At 42.8% G+C, this 23550-nt stretch overlaps 1 protein-coding gene across 1 annotated transcript in view; it reads left to right on the top strand.

Moving 5' to 3' along the window:
- The first annotated feature begins 1545 nt into the window (after nt 1-1545).
- Nucleotides 1546-23550, top strand: part of plxnb1b (plexin b1b) — a 154875-nt gene continuing 132870 nt past the window's right edge. The window contains exon 1 of the mRNA XM_079265954.1: nt 1546-1685. The gene's annotated coding sequence lies outside the window, so the exon portion shown is untranslated. The remainder of the gene's footprint in view (nt 1686-23550) is intronic.

The raw sequence follows: 23550 nt of genomic DNA on the forward strand, positions 1-23550 counted from the left end.
TTCCCTCTTGTTTCATGCTGCATTATAGCTGAAGACTGGTGATTGTTTGATAGCTCTGAAAATATGTATTCATTCATCTCTTTTATTACCTTGTAATAGCTGACCTAAAAAAACAGTGGTATTTAAAGTGGGGTCATGCATCCCCAGGGGTGCTGGAGAGAATCAGAATCAGAACCGTTTATTGCCAAGTACCTTACACATACAAGGAATTTGACTTGGTGTCTGGTGCATAACAATAAACAATGAACACAGTGCAATAATCAAGACATAATTTAATAACATAAAAATATTACAATTTACAATAAAATGTGGTAACAAGCAAACAGACAACAGTACTTTAAAACAAGTATATTATAAAAGTGGCAAGTGTATTTAAATATAGAAACATAGAAAGGATGTGCAAGGGAGTGTAGCAGTAGGGAATTGTTCTGGGGATGTCAGAGTTGTTTGTGAACCCAAGAGAGATAAATTAATGTTAATACATCAATTCATTTACATCATAGCTTTCACCCTTTAAAGCCAGTCATCAACTTGATCTCTGAAAAAGATGAATTCGAAGAAAACTGTAGGTCTGTGTGTTTGAATGGAGGTCTGTGAAGAGACAGACTATTGGGATCAAACCGTGTCTCCGGTTGGCCAGCAGGGGTCTATCACGTACCAGTCATTTACCATAGTAGCGCACGCTGCATTCACATGCTGGGGGAATATTGGAAGCACACACGGTGGAAGCCTAAATATGACATGACGAGATTTCAGTAAAAGCTCCAGTTTACTGGACCGGTACAGAATAGATAGAGTCTATCTTAGTGATGTGAGAGTGAAGACACTGATGAGCCCGGTTCCCTCTGCACTGTGTTCACTCGCTGCTGTTTAAAACACACTTGAGATCGCTCTACAACTAATGTCTCCTTTCTGTTTGTAAGCAGAGGGGAGTCATTATTGTCGGTTTAATGTAAGAAAAAGATTTTGTTTGGTACAAAAATATGTTTTCCTCCAAACGTGTGCAAAGTTTTGCTAGAGATGTGTTTTTGATTACGGTTTTAACACGCCCGTGTTTTTAATTGTTTCCTTTCCCCCTTTCTGTACATTATCATGTATATGTCGTTATATTCAAGAAAATAGCGATGTTCATTCCAGACTGGCCACCACAAATTAGACTTGTTTTTCTCAGTGAATGAAGTGCCAATTTACTTTATAGCTTGTATTTAGGAAATACGAGGAGCACTTGAAGGCAGCAGGATATACCTCTCTTTGCCAAACCTCCCGGAGAGCTGGGCGCTGAGCGCAGCACCAAACCATTCCCACAACCACCACTCACAGGCTACATGTGGGGGAAGAAACCTGCCGAGGAAAGAAACAAAACTGAGCATTACCTTTCACTGCATGGACTAAGTGCGCACTTTTTCTCTCTCTCACTGAGACGTTAGGTGTGTGAACTAGTGAAAGTTGGATGCCCGAGAGGGCATTTGCAAGTCTGGACTGAGCGACAATGGAATTTGTGATCTCGTAACCACGAGCATTAACGTTATCTGTCTCGGTGGGTTAGTCTACGTAACGTGTTCTAGCACCGGTTGCAAACAAATGGGATACTCTCAATGAAACCAGCGAAAACGAGTTTGCTTCGCTGGAACGAGGAGTGAACGAGCGTCTGGAGCAAGTGGCTGAAGAGTTGTCCACGGGGCAAGGTGAGTGGAGTCTGGTGTAGCGTTAGTCCGCCTCCATCAAACACAACATATTGATATTTTGCTCACTGAAAATCACAAGTGCGTATGTTTTTTTCACTCGTTTCCCTCGAAATGACGAAGGCTCATTCGTGTGAACAGCGATATCAATGGAGTCGTAACGTTACTTGGAACAACTTTTCACGACAAACGTGTGCATGTTTTAACCCATTCCGACTTTACTTTCTATCATGTTAAGGCTCGTTAACCCACGCGCGTTAGCTAAAGTTAGCCTTCCAAAGAGTTCGCGAACTTATCCAGTACACATCCTCGAGGCGTCGTCGCCTTGATATTCTAAACGCTAAGTAGTTTTGACGTTACTTCACATTGACGTTACATCCCGGCCAAAACATTAGAATTTTACAAAAGAGTAGTCTCTACATCACCCACCGTGATTCACCATGAAGGTGAATGAGGATTGTGTGATAAACTGGTCAGCCAAACTTTAAAAAATATTATTTTTAAAAATCAAAGTGTTATTATTTCTGTGCCATGTGTTTGCCGAATTGACCAGAGATGCCTGCTGAATCTTAGAACATATCTTGCATTATTTATTTAGTTGAGTAATTCTGTTTATCTAACGTTATACATTAAAAACTAAATTTTGTCATCTTTTTCATAGATGTTTTTTTGTTCATGGAATATGTGCATGTTTCAACACACTGTGCCTTTTTAGAAAATCAGTTTGATGATCAAAGTTGTGCGTGAAATAACTTCCATAGAGCAGGACTCGTATGAGCTGCAATATTGCAATAAAGGAGGATTGTTCTTTCAGGAAATCGTAAACTACTTAATAATCTTCCCATCACAAATGCCCTCTTCTTATGAATTGAGCGGCATAAACCTTAACTGAAGGCTGTGGTGATGATGGAACTCTTTGAGATCAGAGGGTCGGATGCTATTTTGAAGTATTTGACTGTGTTCACGCTTGGTTACAAGTGTCATAGTTGGCGCTCCATCACAGGGGCTGCAGTGAGAGTGTGTGACCTTTTGTGTTTTTCTGTCCCATGGGTGATGGTCTCCTCTCACAGTTTGGTGCTTTTTTAAACCGGCTATCTGCTCCTATTGCCTCATAACAGAATCTGTGGCTTAGTATACGCCGGGACATGAGATGGAATATCCCCTCCTGATGATGATTGCGCATCTATTTTAGAGTGTTTGTAGCATTAGGAATACTAGGGTGTGCCCAGACATTGTGCCTGCTAGGTCTTCATTGTCTTCACTTCTAAATGGATGCTCACATTGAGGTTTCTCACATTTTCTTTTTGTTTCTTTTACGTTAATACCTACAAATAATAGTATAAACAAGATCAACAGTTTTCTGGTTTTACGTTATTTTAAAAGCGGTAGAGAGCAAGTTTAGCTGCTTTAACACATTTTAAGCATTGTAACATAGTTTATTTTGTGTTGGACCCAAACCAAACTATCCTCAGTTTTTGAGCTTTAAAATAACAATAGGCTGCATCGAGTGTAAAAATAGTCCGGTGTGACAAGTATAAGGAAAGCGCTCCATGGCTTCCTCAGTTTAAGTTGTGCTTCATGTCAGATTATAAGTGTATGCAATTAGAGGGCATGTTTAAGTGGAGTCTCTCAGATAAGTGGGGCACATGTTTTCATAGCCCCCCCCCCCCCCCCCCCCTCTGTCTGGTAAAATGACCTTTGGCCCGGTGTGTAAATGCCGTCATGGCGAGCACATTTCACCTTTTATAAAGGCTTGACCTGCGCTCAACTGAGATGGAAATGAATTGAATTGTAAAGGGTGCCAGATCAATGAAGGGGATTATTTGATGTTTCAATCATTTCAGTTTAAAAAACAAAAAAAACAAAAACCAAAGACTTTCAGGGCCTGTCGATGAAAAAAGGTAAGCCGAACTCAAAGGGAAAATTGACCACCTTTTCCATGGATGTCCAGCTGCAAAATCTGCGCCCCAGCTGCCCCAGCGCTCATTTAACATGACAGTGACTTGGTAGGCGAAGAAGAACTACAGGCTGGTTCAGCTTGGATGTCTCTTGGTAGCAAGACGCTAGGAGGAGATGCACTCTACAGTGTTTTGGCAGAATAAAATACTCAGACGTATTTATTGGAGCCACAAGTTACGGCCGAAGAAAAGAGGCAGAGGCCAAGAGGATATGGCGGGGTACCTGCTGGTGTCGCAAGCTCCACGCAATGCATCCTGGTACATGTATGCACTGTGTGCACGGGTCAGCTAGCAGGAGAACTCAGCTTTCAGGGTCAATATAGCACACAGGAATTTATTGCTTCAATTACCATCAACACTGATTGGACAGCCACATAAAATGTGGTAGTAACGGCCTCTCCAATAGACAACACCCCCTCACAAATATTCTGCCACAGTCAAGGTGCCAAAGGTCAAAAGGTGAAAGGGGGTTGGGTGTCAACTGCTCTTGTTTTCTGTGGCGTGCAGCTGGAGGGGCTGCAGGAAGTACACGGTGTCAACCCCCCCCCCCCCCCCCTTCAAACCAAACAAACATCCTCCATACAAACTGGAGTCAACCGTTGTCACCAGCTGAATTGAGGGCGAGCGTCTGGAGGACACTCCCGAGGTTTGTCTCGCTCAGCAGCCGCTGTGTCATTGGTGCCGTTGTTCTGGTAATGAAGAGGCGGCGAGACACCAAGGACAGACCTCGGGCTTGATGAAATGTGACTGGCTGGGGACAGAGTCGATTAAGTATGTGTGAACATCGCAGCCCGGACATACAGTGGGTACGGAAAGTATTCAGACCCCTTTAAATTTTTCACTCTTTGTTTCATAGCAGCCATTTGCTAAAATCAAAAAAGTTCATTTTATTTCCCATTAATGTACACTCAGCACCCCATCTTGACAGAAAAAAACTGAAATGTAGAAAGATTTGCAGATTTATTAAAACAGAATAACTGAAATATCACATGGTCATAAGTATTCAGACCCTTTACTGTGACACTCATATTTAACTCACATGCTGTCCTTTTCTTCTGATCCTCCTTGAGATGGTTCTACTCCTTCATTGGAGTCCAGCTGTGTTTCATGAAACTGTTTGGACTTGATTTGGAAAGGCACACACCTGTCTATATAAGACCTTACAGCTCACAGTGCATGTCAGAGCAAATGAGAATCATGAGGTCGAAGGAACTGCCCAAGGAACTCAGAGACAGAATTGTGGCAAGGCACAGATCTGGCCACGGTTACAAAAGAATTTCTGCAGCACTCAAGGTTCCTAAGAGCACAGTGGCCTCCATAATCCTTAAATGGAAGAAGTTTGGGACAACCAGAACTCTTCCTAGACCTGGCCGTCCAGCCAAACTGAGCAATCGTGGGAGAAGAGCCTTGGTGAGAGAGGTAAAGAAGAACCCAAAGATCACTGTGGCTGAGCTCCAGAGATGCAGTAGGGAGATGGGAGAAAGTTCCACAAAGTCAACTATCACTGCAGCCCTCCACCAGTCGGGGCTTTATGGCAGAGTGGCCCGACGGAAGCCTCTCCTCAGTGCAAGACATATGAAAGCCCGCATAGAGTTTGCCAAAAAACACATGGACTCCCAGATTATGAGAAATAAGATTCTCTGGTCTGACGAGACCAAGATTGAACTTTTTGGCGTTAATTCTAAGCGGTATGTGTGGAAAAAACCAGGCTGCTCTGGACCTCAGACTGGGCCGAAGGTTCACCTTCCAACAAGACAATGACCCTAAGCACACAGCTAAAATAACAAAGGAGTGGCTTCGGAACAACTCTGTGACCATTCTTGACTGGCCCAGCCAGAGCCCTGACCTAAACCCAATTGAGCATCTCTGGAGAGACCTGAAAATGGCTGTCCACCAACGTTCACCATCCAACCTGACGGAACTGGAGAGGATCTGCAAGGAAGAATGACAGAGGATCCCCAAATCCAGGTGTGAAAGGCTTGTTGCATCATTCCCAAGAAGACTCATGGCTGTACTAGCTCAAAAGGGTGCTTCTACTCAATACTGAGCAAAGGGTCTGAATACTTATGACCATGTGATATTTCAGTTATTCTTTTTTTAATAAATCTGCAAATATTTCTACATTTCAGTTTTTTTCTGTCAAGATGGGGTGCTGAGTGTACATTAATGAGAAATAAAATGAACTTTTTTGATTTTATCAAATGGCTGCTATGAAACAAAGAGTGAACAATTTAAAGGGGTCTGAATACTTTCCATACCCACTGTAGCTGTCATTGCAAGGTGCCAAGTCGGCTGTTCCGAGCTCTGGAAGGCAGGGGGGAACGCCGGCAATCGTGTAGCGCGAGATGTGATGGTGTTTAAATCAGTCAAGTTTTTCAACTTTGCAAAATCTGAGAAGAAAGTCTACTGTACACAGCAATGTGTGTGGAGGTGTGAAAGTAGGGAGCATCTCTCAAACCGTTTTTTCATCCTTCACTCAACTATTGAGGTTCATAGACGTGGTGCAGCACCGTGATGCTTTGGAGGAGACTTCTTATCCCAGCATGTGTAAAGGCCTTTACACACCACGTTGTTGTTTTTTTCGTGCGATTAATCCACATGTCAATATATTTTTTTCTAGCTGTTGTTTTTGTCGTGAATACTTTCATATTGCGCAGTGAAAAACAGAATTTTTTTTCCGGTTCAGGGTAGATTTGTTTTTTTGGAGCTTTCGCACGACTAATAAAAACATCGACGAATCACGTTGTGCAGAACGAGTGGAGTTGGACCTTCTGTTTATGAATCACCTACACAGAGGCTCCTGTAGTCCTAACCAAGACGGCAAACTTTCTTCCTCCTGTCAACTTTGACAAAGCCAACGACACCAGATCCACTCCCTCCATTCTAACCTTTCACAATAAAAGCCCTAGACATAATATTCATAGGCGATTATTTCTCATTTATGCATTGTACATACAATAAAACCACATTTCTGAAGACACTGTAAAAACTAGCTCCACCTACTTATCCGGCATATCACAGCCTCTGCACCCTCGTATCTTAGAATCTCAATTCATTCCATTTCCTGAAAGGATAATTTTGGACCAGAAACAAGCAGGTGAAGTCAGGTGACAGGAAATCTATACAGTGAACATTCTCTGCCATCCAATTGTGATCTCGCCCTTTGGAGAGCGCGATCACCTCAAAGGGGGTCAAAGTACGAGTTATTTGGACTGGACATGCGAGCGCTGTGCTGGCCTGGTGGGGGGTCGGGGCTCCTCCTCTCCCATGGCCAGATTAAATACTCAATTTAATTATGTCACTGAGCATTAAGTCAGTAACCTTATCAGAGTGGTCTGGCTGTTTAATGGGACTTTGTGAGCCAACAGATGCACCAAGATTAGAGACAATCTGCTGGGGGTGCAAAGGGATATAAAACGAGCACATAATCTGATACGAGGTGCTCCCCCCCTCAAGATGGCAACCTTTTAAATATAGCCTCTTCTGAGGACAGTACAGTATGCATCTCAAAGTGTCGCTTATTGTCAATGATTTGAAGATGTTTTAACGCATCCTTTAATTAATTTCCTGCTCAGCGGTATTCTGTACATGTGTTCTGTGTTGTAGTAGAGTTCCATGACACAATGATTATGCACAAACATCCAGATAAAAATTAAAATACAGCCCAGAGGGGGTGATTTGTGTTTTTGAATATTGATGTAGAGTTTCAGGCTGATTTTAAAAGAAATCCCCCAGAAGTCCCAGCAGCACCATGAATATATGATGTTTCCCGTCTGTACGTGCTACTGGGTAGGCTGGTATGAGGAGGTGCCTGGTACCTCATATTGTTTTGAGGCTCTAAGCCCCAAGCCGGACAGGTTGAAGCTCCGGTCCTTCTGTGTCTGTTATCTGAATCAGCAAAGCCTTCATATTTTGTGCTGAGGATTTTCTTTGACAACGAGAAGAGTGATACTGCTCCTCAGGATTCTCTGAGGGTTTAATTAGACCTGTGTGTGTGTGTGACTATTGTTCCGTCATGAATGAAGCCGGTGTGTTTGTCTAAGGTCAGTGTTGAAGCAGGAGTACAAGTGATGTGATGGTTTACTTCCTGAGAAGAACTCATTTACTCGCTAATATTGACATACATTACACTTGAAGGTTTTTATGTCGAACATTTAACGGAAAAACTCAAGTGTGTAAGAGTATAGAAGACGTCCAAAAATGGATATGGAAGTGGTTCTGTTTGACTACAGCTTAGGTTAAGGGTAGAGGACACGAGCTCCTCTACCCTTAACCTAAGCTGTAGTCCCCTGTATTGCCTTTAGGCAGAGCCTAATCTCACGTATGAGAATAATACTGTGGTTCCACTTCGCTTTTCAAGTCAACCGTTATCATCTGATCATGCCAGGACGCATTAACTGTCAAGTCTGTATGCTGAGAGTTCACATCTCGCTCGCATTGGGATCTGATCAGCCAGACCACATACCGAGGTGGCTCACACACAGTTCAGATCTCAGCGAGGTGTGGACAGCATGTGGACACAATCCAGACTATATATATATATATGTGTGTGTATATGTATATATGTGTGTATGTGTAGGGCGGGTGTCCGTACTCAATAGCGATGCGGTCCCACCACCCTGGGTCGGGTAAGCGCTGTATGAGCGCTGTGCAGTGCGCCGTCAATTAGCTAGCCAGTAGGACACACACACACTGCTTCCATTCACACAGTGGCTAAAGGATGAAGTACTCTATTGGTATTATCTCTTTTAGGTATCTGTATTGCTACTGGCATCGTCATTTTTTGAAACAATACCCTCCTAAATTGGACGAAGAGAAATGGAAATGAAAGCAGAAGACTAAAAAATGGCTACATGTTACGTGTTGTAAAGTTCCTACCGTGGAAAGGACTGTGTGACCTCATCGTACTGCGCAACACTGGAAAATGTGTTTATGGGAAAAGCTGGCAATATAGCCCCACCCCACGAAAACATCCTCACTTCCAAGGTCTAAAACTCCAACCAGTTCTCACCGCTTTAGAAGTGCATGAACACAGCACACACATGAATTCGCACACACATTTTTTCATTCACTTTGGACTAAGGAGCTAAAGCTCCTTAAAATGTCTGCACATGAACGTTCCTGCACATGCTCCACAGAGATGTAGCAAAATGCTGTGCATGCTCTTTGCTATGCTGGGTCTCTGCAGCCATGGAAGGGGTGGTCTGCAGGTCTTGGACCCCCTTCCTCTTCTCTCTGCAGGGGGGGAGACGAGAGAAAGTGGCCCAACCACCTTTTGTCTCTTTTGTTGAAGAGGAGGCTGAATAGACCAGCCAACCAGAGAGGGTTTGTGAGGAAAAAGTGGGAGTTAGAGAGGTGAAGTATGCATGTACTGACAATTCAGTACATTTTATCAACAATTTCTACCTTTTCTGGGAGCGCAGACATCTTTTTGCATCGCATGGAGTTTGCCTAAACAAGTCGGGGGTAAAACTGTTTACCTCTAACCTATTTTTCTCCCTGCGTCACTCGTCTGTCCCTACTGCCAAGGACAAGATACAAGAGGAGTCTAAACAATAGATAACCACACAGCATCGCCATGGAGACCTTACGGGAAGGATGCCCCCGCCTAACGACAGCCAAAAGGAGGAGTCTCCAACCTCATCAGGGACCGCCTCCGATCTCTCACTTTCCCCACCCTTCCTAGACGTGGAGTCTTTACCTCCCTCCCCAGCACCTACTTCAGGTCCATACTTTGGACTGGACCTCCCACTTTCCCCACCCTTCCTAGACGAGGACAACCATCCTCTGTCTCCCCTAAATAATTGATATCTTCTGGGTCCAGGCTACAAGGCTAATGATACCAATGACTCTCTCCAGGAAAAGTCAGGGCCCTGTATGCAGCCATTCTTCTCTGACATCATAACCAAAAACAAGAACAATATACGCGCCTTATTTGCTACTGTCGACAGGCTAACAAACCCTCCAGTGTCGGTAGCTGCTGAACTCCAATCCACCTGGGCATGCAATCAATTTGCCTCCTTTTTTACTGACAAAATTCAGAAAATTAGACAAGCAGTCAGTGCCTCCACATCAACCACAGGATATGTGTTGTCCCGATCTCTGAATAACATCCATTCAAATATCATGACACAATTTCATTCAATCGACCGTAGAAGCCTAGAAGACATTATACAACATCTGAAGTCATCCTCTTGCTGCTTGGATATTCTACCAACACACTTTTTCAAAAATATTTCAAACTGCATGACCACTGATCTTTTACAAATTGTAAACGCATCCCTTCTCTCAGGTGTCTTCCCACAAGCCCTAAAAACTACAGTTATTAAACCACTCCTAAAGAAGGTTAGTTTAGACTCCGCAACGATGAAAAATTATAGGCTAATATCAAACCTCCCATTTTTAAGTAAAATGATTGAAAAAGCGGTTTTCCAACAGCTGACCAACTTCTTGACCGAAATAACTGCTTTGATGTTTTCCAGTCAGGCTTTCGACAGCACCACAGCACTGAAACTGCTCTTGTTAAGGTTTTGAACGACATCCACTTAAACATAGACAATGGCAGAAGTTCAGTCTTAGTGTTACTAGATCTCAGTGCTGCATTTGACACGGTTGACCATGCCATACTCCTAGAAAGACTAAAAATCTGGGTGGGACTCTCTGGCACAGCACTTAACTGGTTTGAATCCTACTTGAAGGGCCGAGAATACTTTGTGTCTGTAGCTGATTACACATCAGAGCTGACTTGGGCGTGGACTGGCTCCACGCCTATGGAACAGTCTCCCTGACCATCTAAGGGCAACACAGACACTGGTCTCTTTTAAGACTGGCCTAAAAACATTTTTATTCAGGAAAGCCTTTCTGACCTAAGTCACTGTCAGTTATTTCTTTTGTGTTTCTGTTCATTCACTGGTTTTTATTTTATTATAGTTTTTTTGCATGTTTTAACTATGCTTTTTTACTATGTTTTTACTATGTACTGGCTCTGTGGCACTCTGAGATTTAAAAAAAAAAAATGAAAAGTGCGTTACAAATAAAATACATTATTATTATTATTATTATTAAAATGACGTGGTGTTCCCCAAGGTTCAATACTGGGGCCTCTTCTGTTCAACATCTACATGCTTCCACTAGCTCAGATTATGGAAAACAAGAAAGTGTGTTATCATAATTATGCAGACGACACTCAAATCTACATCACCAGGGGACTATAATCCCATACAAGGGCTGGGTAACTGCATTGAACAAATCAACAACTGGATGTGCCAGAATTTTCTTCAATTAAACAAAGATAAAACGTAAAAAGTAATTGTTTTTGGTACTGTAACGAAGTGGAACTGACGGTGTAACTAGTGGGTCCGTCGGACCAGTAATGAGGTGCACGGTCCTGATTAGGTGAAAAGAGGCACCTGCTGGCAACTCGCGTCCTGTGTCTTTCTCTCCGCCGTCATGAGCGGCTGTGCTGAATCTGCTCTCGGTCTCCGCCGCCACAAGCGGGGGGGGGGGCGAGTCCACCTGCTTTCTCTCCCACAACAAGCGGAGCCGTATTGTGAGGCCGCATACGTTGCGTCAGTAGCGCAGTGTCTGAGAGGCGTCAGTTACGGAGGGGACAGCATGTGTTTGGGGGATGGCTGTTTCAGGTATATATCATTTTATGTATTTCATGTGCTGGGGAAATTCAGTATAATTAAGGGATATGTAATGGTGTATTTGTGTTATTTTAGAGTTTCCTGAGCAGTGCACCCAATGGTAGCTGGGGGGGAATCCAAGTGGGGGTGGCTGGGTTGCTGAACAGGTGGGTGGAAGGATAATCTTTTGGGTTGGTTTTCTGGTTATTGGCAGTTATTGGTGAGTACTTATGTTTTTGTTTTCATTTCTTTTCTAGTTAGTGGGACGCTGCCTTGGTCTTTTTGTTTTGTTTATTTGGCTTTAAATTGTTTGATATCTATCTTATCGCCTGGTCTGTGAACTCCTCCTGCCTGCTAACCCAGCTGTCACTGGTTACTCCACATAGGTTGTACCAATAAAGCATTTATATTTTTATAACACTGCTTCCTGTGTGTATGTGCCTTTACGGTGTTGTGAACCGGATCTCTGTGGTGACTAGGTGCTACAGTACAAAGGACGAACAATTGAAAATCACCGCTCAGCTTCAGTCACTGATGTTAAAACCCACAAACTAAGCCAGAAATCTAGGTGTAGTTATGGATTCAGACCTCAACCTGAACAGCCATATCAAGACAATTACAAAATCAGCCTATTATCACCTGAAGAATATATCAAGGATTAGAGGACTTATGTCTCAACAGGATTTGGAAAAACTTGTCCACGCATTTATCTTCAGCAGACTGGACTACTGTAATGGTGTGTTTACAGGTCTCTGTAAAAAGTCTGTCAGAAAGTTGCAGCTGATTCAGAACGCTCCAGCTCGAGTCCTCACTAAGACCAGGAGGGTGGACCACATCACCCCAGTTCTGAGGTCTTTGCACTGGCTTCCTGTCCAACAAAGAATTGACTTTAAAATCCTGCTGTTGGTTTACAAAGCACTGAATGGTTTAGGGCCAAAATACATCTCTGATCTGCTACCTTATGAACCATCCCGACCCCTCAGGTCGTCTGGGACCGGTCTACTATCTGTTCCCAGAGTCAGAACTAAACATGGAGAAGCAGCGTTCAGTGTTTCTGCTCCACATATCTGGAACAAAGTCCCAGAAAGCTGCAGGTCTGCTGAGAGCCTCAGCTCATTTAAATCAAGATTGAAGACTTTTCTGTTTGCTGCTGCCTTTAATTGAACCACATTCAATTAATATATTAATCAATTTCCTGCATTTCTGCATTTTACTACTGTGTTTTATTTCTTACACTGTTCTAAATTGCTGTTAAATCTCCTTTTCTTTTGCCTTATGTTTTGATGCTTTTCATGGTTTTAAAAGGACTGCACAATATATCTCCATTTCCTCCGGGACCGAGTTCGTGCAAGGCGTACACTATAAAACGCAGATCGGCAGAGATCTTTTCCAGACGTGGTTTGTGTGCGAGTAATTGCAGAATTGCGGCAGTGTATGGTTGATTGCGTGCAGCGTAATGTCTCAGGGAGACATCAATTATGGTTTCAATGTATGTTTTAAATCTCCTTTACTTTTGCCTTTATGCTTTTAATGGTTTCATGTGAAGCACTTTGAATTACCTTGTTGTTGAAATGTGCTATACAAATACACTTGCCTTGCCTTGCCTTCCTCTTCTCTCTGCAGGGGGGGAGACGAGAGAAAGTGGCCCAACCACCTTTTGTCTCTTTTGTTTAAGAGGAGGCTGAATAGACCAGCCAACCAGAGAGGGTTTGTGAGGAAAAGTGGGGGTTAGAGAGGTGAAGGCATATCTCGAGGAGAGAGGGGGGAGGAGAGTGAGAGGAGGATGAGAGGGTCTCCTCCCCTGTCTGTCAGTTAGAGAACAGCTGGTGTTTACTGCAGACTCCTTCTCTGTCTCCTCAGAGGAAGGACAGGTGAGTGGGTGTGGCTGAAGAGGGAGTGTTCACCATCTGGGAGATAACCTCCAGCGTTTAGGCTTCGGCTTCGAAACAACTTTTAGAAAATATGCTTTGTGAACTTTCCTCAAGAGTTTGTTGGATTACTCGGGCTATTTGTGGGCAGGTTCAGCGACTGGTAGTCTGTGGGAAATCGCTTTTGCGCCTGCTGAATTGTTCTTTGCATCACATGGCCGCATTCAGACAGGTGGCCATTCATCCGGGATTATGATTTGAAACAAATGGACTAAGAAGCGCGCTTGAAATACAATATCATTTACATGACATCAGGCAAGCTAGCTTTGGCTTTTGACTCCAGAGGCAACAATACAAGAGGCATCTGCTGTGGTGACTAGCCACATTTTTTTTCTCACTTCGTGCGAGTGTGTGTGGCTTTTGGTGGCACGCAGACGAGCGTGAAAAGCTGCGTTTTGAAATACCGACGGCTGACGGTTGCCAAGTGGCAACCATGAAAGCTCCTGGAGAACAGTGAGCGCTTAGTTTCCCTAGAAACGCCCTTTTTCTCAAGACGGCTCCCCCTAAATTGACTCACCCCTCCCCTAACTCCCTTTAAACGCCCTCGGGGGAGGAACCCTCTGTCCTGGGAAAAGGGGGGTTGCTATGGAAAAGCCAAAGACGAATGTTGGACAGGCGTGCTAAAAGTTCAAGACCTTGGCGGGCTGCTGGTGGACTCCACTGGTACAGAACAATGTCCCAGGGATGTCTGAAAGAAGCGTACCTAGCTTCAGGTATGCAAGGTGGATATCAAGACAAGCCATGCCCTTTGAAATAAGACAGCAGGCTTTAAAATGTGCTCATAAGCAATCACCATCAATTTGTCCCATCCCGTAGTGGGTCATGTACTCGTTCAGTCAAAGTAAGCAAAAACAATCAAAATATCCTCAATTTTGAATTACAATATTAGCATAGCATTGATTCAAACGATCAATTAATCCATTCAATATTTAATTGTTTCTAAGAAAGGACACATGGCCATAAAAAGTTACCAGTGCTCAAAGTCAAACATACCAGTTTCTTATTTTGTCAATTCAAAAGCTTCCAAATTCCATCCAATGATGAAGACTATAAGATTGCTGTTGAAATCCCTGGAAAATGCTAGGAAGTGGACCTTGAGTTAAGATTTGCTCAACCAAAAGTGTTCAGCTTGCAGTTGAATGAAAAGGAGAAAAGTGTTCCCGTCAGAAAAGCCAGTAAATGTTTGGTGTTTTTAAATCCTCGTCATCATAACTTGGTTGCTGTCATCGTTGTGCTTATTGGGAGCTACTGGTAACCTTATGTTATCCTGTTAAAGTGTCACTTGTCATTTACAGACCGTAGACACATTGCCTTGGCAGAGCAGTATTTTTACAACCTGCCTATCATGTAACGTTTCCTGTTGGTTCTCACTCCCACTGGGGTCAGGGGTCACGGGGCTCTGTTATCCTTGCATTGACACAATACTCCCTCAATGGGTCCCCACCGACGCTTTTAACAGCACAGAGGTACTCGGGCTCCTGTTAAAAATGTTTGTATGAATACGCGACTGCATCTGTGCGTGTTTGTGTGCGAATGTGAACGCCCTGTGAGCCCACAGTGTTTCCTGGCAACACTCGCTGCTAAGCTGAGCACAGTGTCGCAGTGTACAGGCTGCACTGTTGCTCCCACTGGGTTGGACTTACGAGGCTTTGATTTAGACATTCCTTAAGCCGATCTGAAATTTTGGTTCCGTTCCTCGTTTACTGTACTGTAATCCTGGCAAATAAAACCAGAACCACGCTGTGCGACTAATTCCCAGTCCGGAGTATGTGCCGTGTGTCTGCACACACGGTGCTAGGGGCCCAGCTCGGTGTGAAAGTTGTAATGTAATAGCTTACAACATACTATACTTCTGTGTGTATCCCAATGAGCCTTGAGGCAGCTTTCATGAATAATGCTCCCTTCATGTTATTAATGGAGAGCTTAAGGTTTTATTTTTTCTTGCTTCCTCGGAATAATCTTTTCCACCCGCTCCGCCTCAGTATCTTTAATCTGGCTGCAAATGAACCAGGCCACTGTTTCCAGGGTTATGGAGCACTCTGGAGGGGGGGGGGGGGGGGGGGGGGGGGTGTTGCGAGTGTGTATGTGTTTGCGTGTTGTTCGCCCCACCGCCAAAGTTCATGTAATTCAAGCAGCCGTTCAGCACAGTAGAAACCGCTTACAGTGATCACGGTTACACTGACCAACCACTTGTATGGATCAAAAAGCTCGGTACAGAATCATTCCTATTAGGGCTGCAACAACGAATCGATAAAATCGATAATTATCGATTATTAAAATAGTTTTCATTATCGATTATCAAATTTCATTATCGATTCGTTGTGTCTCGCGATTACTACGCCACTCAATAAGTCGCGGAGATGTTTGAGAAAAAAAAAAAGAGCGGAGCAGAGCACAGGTTGTTGTGGAGCTTCTAATGACGTCCAAGACACGTCTGGTTTTGAACGGAACACTTTACTTCCTGAAAACTGCAGTTTAACAACTGTTACAGTGAACAGTGAACTCTTGCACCCGACATATACGTTAGGTTTTCACTTATCGTTATCAGATTTGTTGTCGTGAATAAGCACGTAGGCCTATCATGCTACTTCCTGTCTCTTCACAGTAAAATCACTTCCGTTTTCATGCTCTTCACAATAAAAGTAAACATGCGTTCAAACAATTTACAACAGAGGAAAGAGCATCGGAGAGACCCTTAACGTTGTTCTGAAACATGGCGGAGGCAGAGAAATCAGTACGACCTAAGTTGTCCAAGGTGTGGGAGCATTTCACACTTGTGTGTTCATTGCAAGATGTGCAAAAGCGAGATGATATGGCACGGGAGCACCACGGTGATGATTCAGTTTGTGAGTGTAGTGCAGAGAACAAGTTCTGACGTTCAAACAAATCCTGTTAAGTTCTCTGATTTGCATTTTTCTTTATTTTTTATAAATTATTTCTTGTTCTGACAGCTCAGGTCCCTTTTTAAACAAAAATATACATATTTATGTGCACATGTGTATGTTTTTTGTGTTAGTCCATTTGTTTTTTAATTATTCTTTTAACAGCTCAGGGATGTTCAAGGAGCAACCTGTTTGTGCACTTTCTGAAGATCAGTTCTGTTCTTGAATAAAGGGTTGGAAATGAATGCTTTTGTTTTTTTTATCCGATTAATCGGAAAAATAATCACCCGATCAATCGATTATTAAAATAATCGTTAATTGCAGCCCTAATTCCTATACGAATGCTGTTAACATTCTTCAAATACAGTGATCAAGTAGTCTGCTCACAGTGTTCATTTTGGGTCTTTTAATAGATGACAACATACGGTAGGCTAACGTTAATTTATTATTTTCTTTCTTTACTCCCATGGTACTTTGCCTTGTTGGAACCTGTTTTCTTTCTGCCTGGCGACCTGAAGCTGGTGCTGCGTGCACATGGAAATCATAACAAGTCTTTTTCCTCTTAATGAAAATTGAATGTTCACGGGGCAAAGCACCTTTTGGTCGGAGCCGCCCTCGTCAAGTGGATTGATAATGCCTGGTCACGTAAAGCCACCAGAGGGAAACTGCTGATTCTCTGCCGGCTCTGTGGCAGCACACGCAGACAAATGGCCTCCCTGCGTGCCGCTCACCTGGTGGGTGTGGAGCCTCTGCAAAGAGATGCATGCACCACCCGTCCTGCAGTGACACAGAGCCGGATCAAAACCATTCTCTATTACGAGCCAGTAAATAGCCAAGCTGTCCGTTTTATTACTATATATTCATGTAATAAATATACTAATGTCAATTAGATGGTAATTTAGTGGTAATGGTTAAAAGAGAAGTGTAGTTGGAAGGCTCAAAGAACAATTGTCTCTGTTCTAAGGCTGCAACAGTGTGTCTGTACTGAAGTGGTGCAGTCTGTGGGTCATGGCCCGGTGCAGAAGACAAGGTATGCAGATGATGCACGTAATGCAGATCCAAAGTCCACAAGAGTGAATTCCCCCTGGGAACTTTTAGCTGTACTCAGTTAGCAACATGACCCGAGGTTAGCACAACAAGCTGATTGGCATACGGGTGAACTGCTGTTTGCTGCTGCTTTGTTCCAGTTTCCCCACATTCATCCAATGTCAGAATGAACGTTTGTAAGACCGAACATTGTGGGTGTGCACGTATAGAGCTCAAACCTAGAAAGTCTGAATCTCTTTCTGCCATAGTCTAATATACCATTGGCTCATTCTTAAAGCACTGGTGTAGATGTATTCTGTTTGCCATGTAAGTGGACTATTCAGGTTCATTATCATGGTGTCAATCTAACCATGCATACCAGCCAGCCACCATAGCAACTTTTTACATTGTAATGAATCCATGAAGTCAAAAAAACTAAATCACTTTCCTGACAAGATTATATTGTGAACAAAGACATTCTGTAAATGATGTGTCAGAGAAGAAATGATGAACCATCAGTCCACTGTAAACTACAGAATTACAGGCAGCACAGAAAACTTACTCAACATAATTGGAGCCTTGGAAGATCACTATTTCATGTGCTACCTGATATAGTTTTGGTTAGACTGGAACACTCCAGCTGATGGAAATGCATGTAATCATAAATGTATTCATTTATTTGTATGTACCGTAATTTCCGGACTATAGAGCGCACCTATATATAGGCCGCACCTGCTAATTTTTAAAAGAAAAAAGAAAGTACATAAATAAGCTGCACTGTCTATTAGCCGCAGGTGTCCCCGTTGAAACATGAGATTGTTATGATGTGGTGTGTTCAAGGACCCAAATGCAAACTCAGGACAGCAGAGTTCTATTTCAAACCAAGATGATTTATTTCTCTCAGACGGGGGAAAAAACAGGAAATAGTAAAAGTCAACTAGGAGGCGTCTCCACACGCTCCGCACAGGTCCAAGCTGGAAAGTGGCTTAATCCTCTGAGCGCCAGACGAAGCCGACAGGGAAATAGTCACGTCAAATACAGAGGCGCGTCCTCGCGCTCCGCTCTGATCCGAGCCGGAAAGTGTCTGGCAGGCAGGCTGGATCGACTGTGTGATACCCGGGGCTCGACACAGGATCGCCAAGACTTCACTGTTTATCTCCGAGGAACGAACTGGAAGGCTTCTTCGTGCAGGTGAAAACCCGAGGCTCGACACTGGACAAGGTTAAATGTGTTGGTGGCGCAAAGCTATTTAGCCTATGAAAATCCACCAATTAGCCGCATCGTTGTAAAAGCCGCAGTCTCAAAGCGTGTGAAAAAAAGTAGCGGCTTATATGCCGGAATTTGCGGTATTTGCTTTTATCAGCATTTCTATTCATTTTTTTAAATCTTTTTTTGTCCTGTAGACAGATAATCAGCAGACTATCTCAGGCCGTCAGCCATTAACATTCCTTCCATTGAGATGTCAACACAGCCCAAGTCCTAGGACCTGCAGATACAACCGGACCGGTCACAACATATTGAAATGGTTTCAATACATAGTGTTGCAGAAAATGCTTTTGTTTATATTTTCATTATTGTAGAATCACCTGAAACTAAGGTTTTCGTTAGCTTAGAGTGAACCCATCATATCTACAGAGGGAGCTGGTCCTCTTCACGTAGTCCTCCATGTTGCACCGCCACATTTCTACAGGAGCCCAGAACGGACAAACCAAACACTGGCTCTGGAGAGGGACGTTCACGTTTTTGTGGTAACTGTGGTACCACAAGCCAAGCCGTGTGAAGTTTGTTGCTTTGAAATTAGGCGAGGCGAAGGTCCTGAAAGATACCACTGTACACATTAGCTGAAGAAAATAAGTTGTAACATTCTGCCAAAATAGTCATGTGATTTGATATTATTTCTCCACATTTCCATTGGATGTTTTAGACATTTGGAAACAGTGTAGCGTTTTAAAATGGCTAACTCCCAAGAGTGGAAATCAAACACATGGCACTGCTTAAACTAAATATAAAATATCATAATTGTCTGAAATAGAATGAAGAAAAAACCCAGTTTTGCATCCTTAAAATCTACTTGGCTTCCTCTCACTTAGTTTCTCGTTGAGTACTAAAAAAGAGCAGGGCAGTAAAGTGTTGGTGGTTTACCTCACGCGTTACTCAGCAAGAACGATGATCAGCGAAGGGAGCCGTAAAGTTTTACAGCTCTAACTACCCCTGCTGTTTAACACTATTGCTGCATTTTACAGAAACACATTAGACATTGTTTCCACTGGAGCAGCTCAACACTGATTGTTAATTATCACGTGCCTAGACTTTCACCGTTGTGAGCTTATGTTACCATCACCTGCACACTGCCTATTGTTATCTTAGTCTTGTACAGGGCTGTTCTAGCTCGGAGGCTAAACATGGAGAGGATATGGCATCTTCTGTAGTTTGTTATATTTTTCATTTCATACGATAGCTTGGAATAAGGATTGGAATTATGATGAATGTATGTTTCACTGAATACACTAGTTATCGTGGAAAACATTGCAATCTGTAATAATCTGCAAATCCTTAAAGGCCTGCACACCCACACAGGTTTTTAGAGTTATTTGGGCGGATTAGACCGCCGCTCAGGTTGACGGTAGGCTGAGTCATGGTAGAAAATTACATGGCAAACAAACAGTTCGTACACGTCTACACAATCCTGGAGAAGAGGTCCAATACCAAAACAGATATAGACTGTTCTGCCCCTCACAACAGTCCTAAACGTGTGTATATTGTTGTGATTTAATTGATTCTGGTTGAAAACATGAACCAGTTTGTATCTAAAATTATACATTTTTTTTCTCAAAGGAATTTAGTGTTTACATATTAATCTCATATTCATGTGTTCCTAGAAAAGTGACACATTGTATGCAACACACTGCATAAGGACTCTGACGTGTATATGTCCCAATGGGGTCCAGCCGGAGTGGATTCCAGGAGCAGGAACACAGTTTCAGGACCTCCACATGCAACAACACAATCCCATCAAAAAACACACACACACACACACTTCTACCATCCAGTCACACAGGACGATGGCTTTGATGACACTTATTCCCCTGCGTTAGGGCTTTACCCAAAATATATTAAAGCTACTGTGAGGATCTTTAATTTACCGTAGTGTTGATTCTGACGCCCCCTGTGGACTAAAGTTGCAGTGTTTGTTTGTTTGATGTGTAATGTAATGAGACAGTGAGAAACCACTGGGACCGGTGGTGGTGAAACCACGTTGAAAGCTCTCTGTCTTCATCAGGCTGAACTCGTGTTGGGTCCGTTGCTTCAAACTTATTTTATGAATGAATTGGACTAGTCAGCCATGTAGTCATACCAGTTAGCAGATTAAATGTAAAGATGATTAAACCGCTAAATCTTCAGGAACTCCTGCTGTTGACCTGTATGTCAGTCTGAGATTTTAAATATAAGTATTCCCTCCAAATCCCAAAACCCTGTTGGCTGCTTGGTCTTTACCAGACTGCCGATTGATCATGGCCAACAAACCGATTACTATAGTGACCCCATGTCCTGTGTAGTAGAAGACAATCAGAAGGCGATGGCCTCATTTAGATCCCGTGCTCATTAGTGTTACTGCAGGACTCTAACCTCTGCTGGATTTGATTTGCTCTTGTTTGCTTTTCCAATCTTTTAATGGAATTTATGCAGTTTTATTGAGATGCGTTACTTTAATCAAAGCTATTTTCCTAGCTGCGGTGACAGGATTAGCAGCTCATGAAGCGTGCGGTTCTCTCATGGATTTTACTTGACGGGAGAAGTAGACTACAGGTGGGGACGGCTAAACAAACCAGTAATCCTCTAAGAAGGTGCACCAGGATCTTACCACAAACCTCACCTCCTGTTGGTCTTTTTGCATGATGTGGACAATTGTGGAATGCACTTTCAAATTATCTATTGTATTGAAACCCTGAATGTGTGCGTCATCTCTTTGACAAACAACCAGTGTAGTGGTGCAGCGGATCAGAACACTCACGGTTCAGATTGGATCACAGATCGGATCAGCACAAAAGAAAAAAATGGGAGCAAATATAAGTTAGAGATCCCTGATCTTGTTGTTTTTGCCGCCGATACCAATTGCCGATCATTGATGATCCATATTGTTGTTTGATTATAGCAACCGGTCTACAAGGCTCCAGACTCAATCATAGTGCCCATGTTAATAGTAATTAAGGGAGATGTCAAGAAATAAAAATTAAACTACCGTGCCCTGTAGTGAACTAGGCGTCGTCCCGGCTGTTTCCAAAATCAGACAGATTAAGATGCGTCATGTACATGTCGTCTGTGGGTCAGTTTATTCACACAATATTTTCACCCAAAGAACATGGAACATGTTTTTGTATTCCAAAAGTCAGTTATGCTGCTCTGTCAAACTGATGTGTCCTGATTTAGTGAAGTAGGTGTGGCCTGTATAACAGCTGTACTAAATACTGTAGGCTTCGTGTGTGTGTGCATGTGCGTGTGTGCGTGCGTGCGCTGGGCAAAGATTAAAATATTTAATTGCGATTAATCGCATTGTTATGGTAAAGTTAAATAATGAATTATAAAGTAGTGTGTTGCGCACTTTTATTTTAAAAGTACTGCTATATGAACAAAAGGGCAATAACATTTGGTTCACGAGATGCAGGTAGCATGTTTCATACTTAATGTGAATATAGTTCATACTTGTTGGCATCTTATTCTGAAAACCGGATGTTGTCTCACGTTAATCTTTCCGCTAACTTTCAAAGTCCTTCGCTCGCTCCCGATCTGTGCCGTTTGAATGTGTTTACCGTGAATTTCAGCATATGGGTGCACTAACATTTAAGTGTCTGCTGACTTGACTGCAGTCACAGGTCTGATTTAAGAAGTGCTCCATTTATTTATTTGTTTAGAAAGTTCGGTTTTTCACGCACGGTTTTTATGGCAACTGGACCGGGTCATATAGGCTACGATGTTTTTGACAAGATCATTATTATTATTGGAGGAAATTATGGGGGCATTTCTTGCCCCTCTCCTAGTGATATCAGGGGCAAAATGATATTTCTTAGGGCCAGTTTTGCCCGTTGCCCTTGTGTATTTCCGACGCTGGCCATAATGCATTTAAACTAGTGCTGGGCAAGTTAACGCTTTAATTTCGCGTTAACGCATTCATCAATTAACGCCAACTATTATTTTATCGAGTGTTAACACATTTTTTAAATTTATTATTATTATAATTCTTTTTTTCTTTTAATTGAAAGACAAGAGACAATACATAGACATAACAACAAGAGGATGACAGTGGGATAAAAGCCAGCAAACATCCTATAGTCAGTTTATTATTATTGTAACAGACTGTCTCATGTTTATCGTTTTGTATTGGAGATATGATGTCCCTTCAGGGTTGCCGTAGAGAAAAGGCGACTTCTGCTTCTGGTCGGGGGGGGGCAGAAATAAAGAGAGACGCTGCACCAGCTGTTGCTCTCCCTGCAGAGTTACTGGACATCGCTGCGGTAAAGTCAGCAGACACTCAGATCTCCGTGGTCAACTCAGCAGACACTTACACTTTAGTGCACCTATATGCTGAAATTCACGGTAAACGCATTTAAACGGCACGGATCGGGAGCGAGCGAAGGACTTTGAAAGTTAGCGGAAACATTAACGTGAGACAACATCCGGTTTATTCAGACAAACATCCGGTTTTCAGAATAAGATGCCAACAAAGTATGAATTATATTCACATTAAGTATAAAACATGCTACCTGCATCTCGTGAACCAAATGTTATTGCACTTTTGTTCATATAGCAGTACTTTTAAAATAAAAGTGCGCAATACACTACTTTTGAATTCATTCTTGAACTTTGCCATAACAATGCAATTAATCGCGATTTAAATATTTTAATCGTTGCCCAGCACTAATTTAAACACTAAATTTATGTTCTATACCGGGTCTGTTTTACCAGACAATGATTCAAAGATACATTTAAGGTACATTGAAGGGAACGGCGTTCCAATCTTGCAAGAGGATTGAGGCTTAAGTTTGAATTAATCTACACACACGATGAGGGAGAGTGTGTGTATAGATAAGAGATTATTAAAACATCTTCAGCTTTTTTTCGTTCAGCAATGCTTTTTGTCACATATTTAAAAAGCAGTGGTAATTAAAGTAGGCAGATGAGCTGTAGCCGATGACCCTTGTGTCTGTGTTTCCACTGTCTTAAAAAAAAATCAATCACGGCTGGGGGAATTGGCACACATGCCATGTGTTGTCAGATTACGGCGATGCGCTCAGCCGTTTGTGCATGCCATTAGAAAACATGGCTCTGCAGATGAATGAATTGGCCACAGAGGCAATGTGCCGCTTGTCATGTTCAGCGTGAGAACACAATTCGACCTAATGACCAAGCTGCCGCTGGAAAGCACTCATCCTCTGTCTCATTAAGGCTTA

Source organism: Melanostigma gelatinosum (assembly GCF_949748355.1).
Source record: "Melanostigma gelatinosum genome assembly, chromosome: 3".
Classification (NCBI taxonomy): Eukaryota; Metazoa; Chordata; class Actinopteri; order Perciformes; family Zoarcidae; genus Melanostigma; species Melanostigma gelatinosum.